At 33.0% G+C, this 10,986-nt stretch overlaps 1 long non-coding RNA gene across 1 annotated transcript; it reads right to left on the bottom strand.

Annotated features, from left to right (window-relative positions):
* Positions 1-5,628: 5,628 nt before the first annotated feature.
* LOC128180001 (uncharacterized) lies at positions 5,629-8,680 on the bottom strand. The gene is made up of 2 exons (XR_008243171.1): positions 8,178-8,680; positions 5,629-5,927 (listed from the first exon to the last, which is right to left on the bottom strand). It is a non-coding gene; the product is annotated as an uncharacterized LOC128180001 (long non-coding RNA).
* Between the last annotated feature and the right edge of the window lie 2,306 nt (positions 8,681-10,986).

Here is a 10,986-nt window from a genome sequence, read left to right as displayed (position 1 = left end):
CAAACGACATATAACCACTTGAATCTGCGCGTCTTTTAATGAATTTATGAACAGCGGCAAATACTAAGGTAATGTTAGCGGCAAGTCTGTATAGCCCTTGTATGAAAAATTTCGGATGGTACTCAATTTTTCCAGACGGAGAGCTACATATATGCAGCTAAGGTAACTAATAATGCTTCCGATGAAATACTTTGTTTAGTAATGCAAGGTTTTAAGAGACCAATCCTATTTGTTTAAAAAATGACACCCTAATACTTCGCATTTCATTCGCTGTTTGTAGAACAAGCAGAACCATTATCAGTTCGATCCCTACCGTATGTACATTGTTCGAATTTAATAGCCCTTGCATTGCATTGCTTTGCAAATACAAAATATATTTTAAAAATTCAACACTGAAAGTGTTTATCTATATGGCTATTAATCTATATGTACATGTACACAAAGCGTACACATGTGATTCAAAATACCCCAAACGGAAAAATTCACTTATTGAGTCTACATTTTATAGAATTTGCAAAAAATACATTGCGGGTCTGAATGTTTGTTAATGTGTCAATCTATCAATATACAGTTTGTTAATTATTTTCGATTGCTAAGGCTACATCGTTTTTGATGAACATTGAACCACATGTTTTCCATGCCATTATTTCCACGGAAGATAGCGAGTACAATTATAAAGCACAATTTAGTTAATTATCTCTTTAATATTGTGTACTAGAATGTAATAAATAATTTATAAATTGCTGCCGAAGGTTGTTTGGTATTTTCGTTTGTAGATGCATTGCAAGTAAAAAACGTGAAACGCGGGGCAAGTCATAATTAATATCCCTAATAACCGTTACTTAAAAATAGCGGGTTTGGATTCAAATATTATCGTATACGAATATTAAGTTCACTTTTTAAAATCATCTCCACGATCATAATATTATATCCATCGGAAATCAGTATTTTGTTTTGCTTTAAAAGAAATGTTCTATCGGGAGCAATCCCGCGTTCGTTTAAATTGCCAGCGTACATTTGTCATGTCAGTAATACACATTGTGCTTTATATGACGGCCGTGTATACGTACTGTAGAAAAGTTGAGTTTAATTACCATGCATTCGAACCATTTTATTAACACATCTCCCAGTCCTGAAACAATTCAAAATGTCTCTGTTACAGTAACACAGTGGGGCGTTAAACATGTGTACGTCCAGCTCTACAAGCATATGCACTGTCGTCAAGGCGACGGCCTGAATACAGCTAGCGACTCTTCTATCGATCGGTTACCTGAGTCTCGTAATGCATCTAAATATAGAAAGGGGCACAGTTATGAAACAAACAACAAACATAAGGTCAAAGAGGTTCATCTTTATGAAATGAATATGTACATATGAATAAAAACATTTGGGAACTTTATGTAGAATTATTTTTGCGCGCTGCATGTATCAGTTAGTGCATTACAAAAAGCCCTTTCATAACCTCCTAAACGTGCACACCCCCACAAAAATGGACCGAACTGACAACAATTGTTTCTGCAAATACTGACTATAAATTACGAAAACATTAAATTGAATACCACGGAAGGATTCAAAATTATTTTCTTTACAACTTTGCTTCAATAATGCATTAGAAATTTTTATTCCTTTACAAGTTATTGACAAGAAACTTTTGACGCATCTAACTCCCTAATTATAGGGGCCAGCCCCTTTTTCTGTATACCGAATGAAAGGTCTTGGTAAGACCAAGATCTTTTAAAATACATGTTATAACAAATTTTTATCAGGTAAAAAACTAACACGGAAAATACGCGAATTTTTTTGAATTTTTTTCTTACCTTTGTTTCAACATCAATACCACCCCTTTTAATTGCATTTAAATAATAAATAAAATATATCTCGCACAAATTCAATGTATTAGCTTCCAAACCAGCCCATCTTTGAGACTCTGCCAGTCATCGTTATAGCTAAACCCCCCTGGACAAAAGATGTCGTTAAATTTTACTAAAAGGGGAATAACTCAAAACCGGATGGGGATTTTCCTCAACTAAAATATGCAACGACAACATCACGCGGCATGTTATCAGTCCTGAAAATTTCAAAACAATCGGTGAACAAACGAGCGAGATATTAAGGATCAAAGTTGGCGTCTAGAAGAAAAAAAAAAATAACTAGAGCAAAGCTCGTTGCAAAGCAACGAGTGGGTTTTCCGCTCATGTCGAAAGCAACGCTAGAAGTACGTCTAAGAAGCAGAGTTCTTAATCTAGTAACAAAGAAACCTAAGTACAAAAAGATAAAAAAAATCGAATGATTCTTGGTACAACTTAACATGATCCGAATGTTTTTAAGTACGACTTAACCAAAAACCCTTAACCATTTCAAGAACGACTTAACAAAAAAAACAAATGTGTTTAAGTACGACTTAACAAATTTGACTTCATTTTAGGTACAAGTTTACTTTACCTTGAACTAACATCTTTTTTCTTAACCCAGAATGCAAAATTAAAATTTATGTAAAAAATCAATTTTGTTTAAAACATAATTCTGAGCAACTTTTCCTCTTCACTGCTTTTCAAAAGGTTGACCTTTCGTACTGTGTGCTCGTTGCGTCATTAATTGTCAGAAACTTATCGATGTTAAGTTTACTTTACTGTACTTCTGTGAATATTTTCTATGTAAAATTACTATGAACCAGACAACATTGAAATGGTGAACATTTCAAAGGGCCCCGCTTATGTTATTTCAGAGAATTCTGCTTTGACCTTGACCTATAACTTGAAATTTTTCCAGCTGGCATAGAACTTTTAATTCAATTTCATTCCCCCTAACATACATGCATTTTTGTTCAATCTGACCAAGATTAAGCATATTTGGAAAATAATCTACTATTTAAAACTAATTTTAAAAAGATCTGCTATGACCTTCACATTGACAGACTTGGTTCAAGGTCACTGCACGCCATTAACCAATAAACTCTGTAAAGGTAAAATATTAGCCAAATAGGGGCTAAAAGGAGAGTATATCTATGCTCTTAAAATATGGATTTTTGTGTGATCTGATATGACCTTGACTCTTCATCTACAAATATCATTCGAGGTCATTGCATATATTTTGAACAAAGGCATCATGTGGGTAAAGTATGAGGCTGAATGGAGCAAAGGGAGAGAAGATATACTCCGGACAAGGATTTTTAAAAATATAATTCTGATATGACCTTCACAGTTTCTTTTCACTGAAAATAGGTTCAAGGTCACTACACACCCTTTCACCCTTTACTCAAAAGCTCTGCTTATGTGAAGTCTGAGCCAAATAGGGGTTAGTAGAAATTATATATGCTCTCAAAAAAGGATTTTTGCATGATCCGATATGATCTTCACCCGTTACCTAGAAATTTCATGCAAGGTCACTGCACATCGTTTAACCATAGAGACACTTTGTGAGTATTAGCCAGATTGGACCAAAGGGAAAAAAGATATGCCCCAGACAAGGATTTTATATATATAATTCTGCTATGACCTTAACCTTATACCTAAAAACATGGTTCAAGGTCACTGCACATCCTTCAACCAAAGGAACCCTGTGGATGAGGTATGAGCCAGATTGGGCCAAGGGTAGAGAAGCAATGCTCCTGTCAAGCCATCTCGGATGGACAGACCGACAAATTGATCACTAGAAGGCGCCCGCATAAACATGCATTTTTATCTAAAATAGTATCCATGCTATCTGCCCATGGTGAATAGTCATCAAAACCATTCATTAGCAGAATTTGATTTCCCTCCTTTTTAAGGTGGTATGGGACATCTGTCGATATTAATGTGGATTAAAGTACTATATAATTGAAAACTTTTCACCGGTTTAGAATTTTCAAATTTTACAATATTTAACCAAAAAATAGCTTTTAAAAATATTTGAAAAGGTAAAAATTGTAAAAACCCCAGCGGGATTCGAACTCATGACTTACAGGTTCCTAGTAAACCCTCTAACCCACTGTGCTAAGGAGTTAGGTGACCATTTTTGAGAAGAAACTACATGTACTTATATAATTACACTTTATTTTATTGTTTATTTCGATAAACAATACGTCACAACATGGAAGTGTCCCATATCACCTTAAACTCGGAACACCTCTGACCTAATAAGATCGCCGCATTAAATACAAAGTTTGATTTAACTCTAATTTGTTTATCATCAAGAAATTCTGCATCGCTGACAAATAAAGTTTTCTTCTGTATAATGAAATACCAATTAACTGACTATTCGGACAATAGCAAGTTTATTGTCCCATTCAACAGCTACTATTTCCCTTGGCTTTGCCTCATTAAATATTTGCTGTCTTGGGGGACAATAAACTTGCTATTGTCCTCATACCCAGTAAATACTAAATAGGCATATAATATCCCATCCACCTACATTTCATGTTATATAACCTCCCGTTTGTAACCTTCAATTTCACTGTAAAGTCAACATATCTGTCATAGCCGCAAGTTTCACAATTTATTTCTGCTTCTCATGTACTTAAAATTAGGGGCCTTAATATTGCTTACCAATTCCAACAAGAGACATCCCTCTAACTATTGGTAATCATTAAAATTCATTTCATGAATCTACGCAACAATGATAAAAGTTCAAGTACAGTCACTCTCAATTTTACAAAAATATTGACGGTACTTTATCCGAAACTGTTCCTTGTATCTTTAACTTAGTACACTAACATTTTTATGAAAAGACGGTTTGTCTTAGAATAAGAAAGCTAATGCAATTCTGAGAAAAAGAATACCACATATTGCCAATACCATTGAGGTTTAATAAAAATATGGCCATTTAAGTGAACCCACCATTTCCAATTTCCTTTAGTAAACACAGATTTACAGGGTTCTCCATAGTAAAACATCTTTATCTGACCTTTTAGAGGTCAACTTTTGTTCAACCTTATTCAATACAACATATGCCTACATGATATAATCATGATAAAAGCTTCACATCACTTAGAAATACCCTTACATGTATACCCCCCACCCCCCAATCTTTTGATTTTCATAAAAAGTCATGGTTTGAAATGTTTTACCTAATTTTATGAAACATGTGGCAATTTCCTTGAGTCATTTCTCACACATATTTGAAAACAATCATCAATGATTCTAAAATGTGATCTTTATTTGTTTATTGTATGATTTGTACCATTTTAATTAACAAATAGACAGCTGTCCTGCTTGTGATTTCTTGTTTTCATGAAAAAAGTAAGCTAACAATCATATTTAGTGAATATCTAATCTATTCTGATTTCTAGTCTTCTTCTAACCATGCTAAAACAGTAAGTTACAACCTACAAGTTAGACATCTGCCTTAAATTAGAATTAAATTCAAACACACCCAGGTAGCTGGAGACAGAGTTGATTTCAATGAAAAATGTTCAAATTTGACATGTTTTTCTACTTTTTTATGCATATATACCTTAGAAAGGTAGAAATAGGTAGTTTCTTGTTCATTTCAAAAGTAATTATCATAGCAGATGTTATTTCAAAGTCAAATGTACATTTACATATCCTACATGTAATCTTAATGCAGACAATTAAATAGAGGGGGGGGGGGGGGGGGGTTCAATTATGTAAACACATCTAAATATCTTTATGAAATAAAAAATAAAGGAAACATAATTGTATACTTTTATTGAAAAACAAATTTTCACAGCAATTATGAATTTCTTTAAACAGCCTTAATTTTGTTTTCATAATTTCTTATCAAACACAAACCACAACATGGCATGATGCTTTCTTCAAGTTCCATTATTGTTCATGCATTATCGGATTTAATTTGAATTACCAGTAAATAGTCTGTAGAACACAAGGAATATGCATGTGGATAGAGGTGACAGGTTAATCTCAGGAGCTGACCCACAAGAATCAACAGGTACCGGTAAAAGCCATGTGGTAACAAGAGTCTGTTTTGAGCTGAAATAAATAAAAAAAATAATTAGCTGTGTTTTCATACATGTACTAGTAATAGCTGTGTTTACATTAACATATGCATAGTATTTCTGTAAAAAATACACTGACCATGCAGTGTAATAAGTATGACATATCCCAATACATGACATAACATTTAGGCAGTACAAGATCAAAAATTTGCATATCAAGTCATAATATAATATTAAAAAAATTTCATAGGTATAAACACTTATCAAATTGAGAAAGAGAGAGAGTTTGAGAGAGAGAGAGTTTATTACCATACTTGTAGTGCAACAGTCAATATTTCAATTCGTAAATTACAAACGAATATTACCCACCGAACAGCGTCAAAGTACATGTACTGGTATTAGCTTCTGGTATACCATTTTTTATCAATTCTACTGTGTATTTTTTGTTTGCAAATAAATTTAGCGAGGGTTTTTGTTTATTTTCTTATAAATTACATGTTTTAAAAACAATGCTACGTGTAATAAGCATAAAACATGTATGAGTTAACTTAATGAAGAATTTTTAATAGATTATTTTTCAAAGAATGTGGTACATTACATGTATGTCAATCTTTATAAAACTAGCGTATATTTCGTGCGCCATAAATTGCAAGTTTTTTGTAAATATCATTTACTTGCATGATAGGTATATATGGTCTAACCAAAATTTTCTTCATAAAGCTACAGCTGTATGTACCACATATATGTTTTGTCACAAGTATACATTTTTAAAAAAAATACCCAAATTCCAACAGTTTAAATAAACTCAACTCATTCTCTGATAAGTTCATTGTGTTTTGTGCGTGCATATCTTATTTGTCTGCTGCAACAGCAGCCAATCAGCGGTAAGCTGAATCCACAAAAAGAAAGTTTGTGTTTTAGGAGCGGGTAAATTGTTTATGCGACACTGTCAAGAAAACCACACCAAATAATAACAAGAAACATAAATATTCACTTAAATGTATTCTGTTGTAAAGTAAAGGTTTTTAACACTTATTGCATCTTGCAAAACATGTGATGACCTTAATCATCTGTCATATATCTGATATACATGTATATGTAAAAGATGGGAGAAATAACGACGGAACAAAGTTGGATTCGAACCTGGCCCTCTGAATCTCTAGTCAAGTGCTCTACCAACTGAGCTACATGTATCTGGCACCGGTATTCAAACCAGTCTGACCGTCACATTCCTCCCCCTTAAATGATCTTCACCCTCGAAGATCATCCCTGGCAGGATCGAGTTAACCTGTTAGTTCCAGGGGTTGGTCACAACACCAATATTGTAACAGGATGGGAGAAATAATGAAGGGATTTGAACCTGGGCCCTCTGAATCTCTAGTCAGGTGCTCTACCAACTGAGCTATCTGGCACTGGTATTCAAACCGGTCTGATCGTCACATATATAAAGAATTATTTTAAACAATGTTGTTCAATTAAAAAAAACACTCGCAATCTTCAGTTTTTGTCTGTAATTAATCAATATTGGCGTGCGATCAGTTCTCGCCGAGTACCATTTCTCACCAGTGCATTGTTACGTCATTTTATCAACACATAAAATTATATACGAAAATATGATGTAACAGTGCACCAGCGAGAAATGGTCCTCGGCGAGAACTGCTCGCACGCCAGTACTGCCAGTAGTCAGATTAAAAAAAGAGAATAAAAAATTACATTTAAAACATTAACAAGGACAATTTAAGTACACATCATAACTGCTAAACAAGAAAAATTATGTGAACTGGTAGAATGGTAGGCATAGTTCTAACTTGTAACCTACATGTACAAGTACATGTACCGGGTACCCGTTGGTCTGCTATACCTCTTTAATGATACAATGATCGGCATCATAAAGATATTAAAGTCATGTTTTAACTCTGAAGTCTGAAGTATACAATTTTATTTACTTGAAGTTATGTCTACAGGGTATTCATGACTACATTTGGAGTCCTCTGCACAAGAATATATGATATGTTTCTAATTAGACCCTGCTTTGAATTTTGAGTTGAAAATTCACAATCTGTTATTTTTTTAAATAGATAAATTCAGTTACCCTTTCCAGTCCCCCATGAACCTCGAGCGAGTCTAAACACCCATGAAACATGTAAAAATTACACGTTAGTAAACAAACACCCACACCATAACAAAAACATCTAACAGTGTGCACGTACTTACATGTACATCTATACTATATACTAAATTTTAACCAGTTTACAAGAAACTTTAAAAGGAGTAAAAGCCTCACCTTCTTCAGTAACATCCACATAAATCACACACTTTAATGTCCATCTTTTCTCCTTTATTACTCGTAGCTTATCAACGGCTGATCGTCGACAGAAGTGTGGCTGTCAGAATTTCCTCGTAAACGATTCACACGAGAAAAATATCCTCCTTAAACAAATATGTAGTATTGTTCCCTGTGCATGTTCATATGTTTCACAGTAACTTGAAAATGCATGTGTACACCGAAAGAATACACAACTTCTCTTCTGCATTACGGCTCTCTCTTTTCTACAATGCCGTTCGTTACTGTTTACATTCGGCGCGCGCGCGCGCGGGGGTCACAAACAGGGGCGCCCCGACAAATAGTTGCACATAGAACGTTTAAATAATGTGTGTTCATTGAATTCATAAATGATATAGATGAAAAAAATGAAATTGAATCACAACAATTTATCTAAGACGCAACACAACGTAATGCAGTAAATGCCTGGGCCTTAATGTGGCATTTGTTCGCTTGTGTGTCTATGTAGACATATTAACTCGTTCATGTACGATTCTCACATATTTTGTTTTATGAAATTTGAAAAAAAATATAGGACAGAACTTGTTTAATTTGATACCAAATGACATTATTTAATATATTAACAATAACTAAATTAATTTTTTTTCATAAAATGATCACGATTTTTGCTATCAGAAAAATACGTGTATGAGCTGCTGACCCCTAATTATAGGGGCCAGCCCTTTTTTCTTAATTTTAAATGAAAGCTCTCGTTATTCTAAACAACTTTTGTTCTATATGTATTAACAAAATATTTTTAGTTTAAAGGTTATAATACAAAAAGCAACAAAATTTCAGCCCCGAAAAAATCTTTAACTTTGGCGACAAATAGCTCAAAAACTAACAAAGAAATTACCAAAATTTTCATGCCAGCAAAATTATAAAATGTTACCGACAATTTCGCCAAATTTCATGCATATATCATCTGTAGTTCCCGAGATCAACTCTGGACAAAAGACCCCCCAATTTTCAATTAAAGGGCAATAACTCATAACCAGAAGTGAATTTTAAAAATTTGAAAAAAACGTCTAGAGATATTAATATCATCTACATACCCTGAAAGTTTCATAGCAATCAGACAAAAAATGTTCGAGAAATCTCGTGCACAAAATTTGCGGGAAAAAAAAAAAAATTATAATAAGAAACAGTAGAATAACAGAAGGGTTTTCCGTTGAAAAACGGAAAACCCTAATAAGAAATTTGAAAATTTTTCTGAATAATAGTAAGGTCTTCCGTTGGAAACGGAAGACCTTAATAAAATGATGACATACACACAGCGGCAATCAGTAATATCGTTAGTGTTTAAGAAAGGAGAAAAGAATTCTTTAAAAAATTACCGTCCAATTAGTCTAACAAATACTGATTACAAAATCATAGCTTTTGTTTTTGCAAATAGACTACAGAAGATCCTAAAAGACATAATCAATGATAACCAAACTGCATATATAAAAGGAAGATACATTGGAGAAAATGCCCGGCTTATATTAGATATATTTGAATTTTGCGAATCAGAAAACGTGGGGGGAATTCTGTTATTTTTAGATTTTGAAAAAGCATTTGATTCGGTTGAATGGAATTTTCTTTTTAAAACTTTAAAAAAGTTTAATATCGGAAAAAGTTTTATTACATGGGCAAACATTTTGTATACCAACCCTATTTTTAAAATGAAAAACAACGGCTGGCTTTCAAAATCATGTTCAATGACAAGAGGAATAAGACAAGGATGCCCTTTATCAGCTCTCTTTCTTTTTGTTGCAGAAATATTGGCGACTAAAATTAAAAATCATCAAAACATAAATGGCATTAAAATAAATAACTATGAAATTAAAAGTATACAACATGCAGATGATTTAACAGTGGCTTTGAACGACGAAATCTCAATGAAGAATACTTTAGATATTATTAAAGCATTCTGTGAATGTGCTGGGTCAAAAATTAATACTAATAAAACTGAATGCATATTATTAGGAGATATGAAAAACGAATTTGAAGAGCTTCATGGAATCAAAGTAACAAATAAAGCAAATAAATGTTTAGGTATTTATGTAGGCCATGATAAGGAAGAATGCTATAATAAAAATTGGATGAGAATTTATCATGACATGGAAAAACTATTTGAATCCTGGAAACGAAGAAAATTAACACTCTTTGGAAAAGCATGTATTATTCGGACTCTAGCTATTTCAAAACTTATATATACTTCGTCAATACTTTGTCTTCCTGATAGCAATTTTATTAAAAGAATACAGAGATTGATTTTTAACTTCATTTGGGAAAAAACGGAAAGAATCAAACGAAATACTTTAATTGGAGACATAGCAAAAGGTGGATTATCTATAGTAGACATAGACTGCAAGTTAAAATCATTAAAAGCAGCGTGGATTCCAAGATTACTTAACTCAAAAGGCATTCTATTTGATATTCTTAGTAACCAGTGTAAAAAACTTAATATCGATATACACTTTCTTTTAAAGTGCTCCACTACTAAAACAGAGACCTTGGATAGCATAAAATTACCCCTATTCTACAAAGAAATATTTTGTTGTTTTAATGAATGTAAACGTGAACTGCACTTTGAAAAAAAAGATGATATTTTACAACAACCAATATGGAATAATTGTAACTTAGTATATAAGGGAAACTCTGTTTTCTTCGAAAACTGGATTAAATCAGGAATACTATACATTAAAGACTTGTTTGACGACGAGGGTAACTTCAGACGATTAGAACATTATGCAAATATTATTAATAAATCTAACTGGTTATGTGA

The sequence above is a fragment of the Crassostrea angulata genome, chromosome 4, assembly GCF_025612915.1.
Source record: "Crassostrea angulata isolate pt1a10 chromosome 4, ASM2561291v2, whole genome shotgun sequence".
Taxonomy (NCBI): Eukaryota; Metazoa; Mollusca; class Bivalvia; order Ostreida; family Ostreidae; genus Magallana; species Magallana angulata.
Note: the sequence above shows the minus strand (reverse complement) of the source record. Positions and strands in the feature narration are given on the sequence as shown.